The sequence below is a fragment of the Poecilia reticulata genome, linkage group LG11 (assembly GCF_000633615.1).
Source record: "Poecilia reticulata strain Guanapo linkage group LG11, Guppy_female_1.0+MT, whole genome shotgun sequence".
NCBI lineage: Eukaryota > Metazoa > Chordata > Actinopteri > Cyprinodontiformes > Poeciliidae > Poecilia > Poecilia reticulata.
This window is the reverse complement of record NC_024341.1, coordinates 11,580,729-11,581,321: the sequence shown is the minus strand read 5'-3', so window position 1 is coordinate 11,581,321 and position 593 is coordinate 11,580,729.

The window sequence follows — 593 nt, the reverse complement described above, 5'->3', positions numbered from 1 at the left end:
CTGAAACGTTACGTACCAGTCAGCACAGAGCGCCGCCGTCAGCCTGCACCATCAGACTGAAGGGGATTCATTCAACACTGTATCACAGATTTTCCTTATACATCTTTAACAGAAATGTTTTTTGTCACCCATAACTGACTAAGTGTTTCTATGTAACCCACCACCCTCCACAAAGACTCGCGTACATATATGTGTGTGTGTGTGTATATATATATATATATATATAAATCTTCGTCCACACGTCAAATAAAGCCCGTAGAATTAAGAAAAAGTTACTTTTGTATTTTTTTTCTGATCCCGTCTAAACCTTTGACTGAATTTGCTGGGGCATCCACACCTGGAAAAAATGCCAACTATCCGAAATGTTTTCCACTAGAGAATGACTAAGTTACATAAGCCAATAACCACTTAATTTAATAGATAGCAACACTTGAAGCTGGTTATTAACTATATCCTACAGTCTTGGCATTTTTTAACACAGTTGTATGTCTCAATCAAAAACTGATTATCAACACAATTGTATCATTAAGGGTGTACTCAGTTTTCCACACTACATGACAGTAGGAAATGCTAAGTATCTATGTAACAAATAT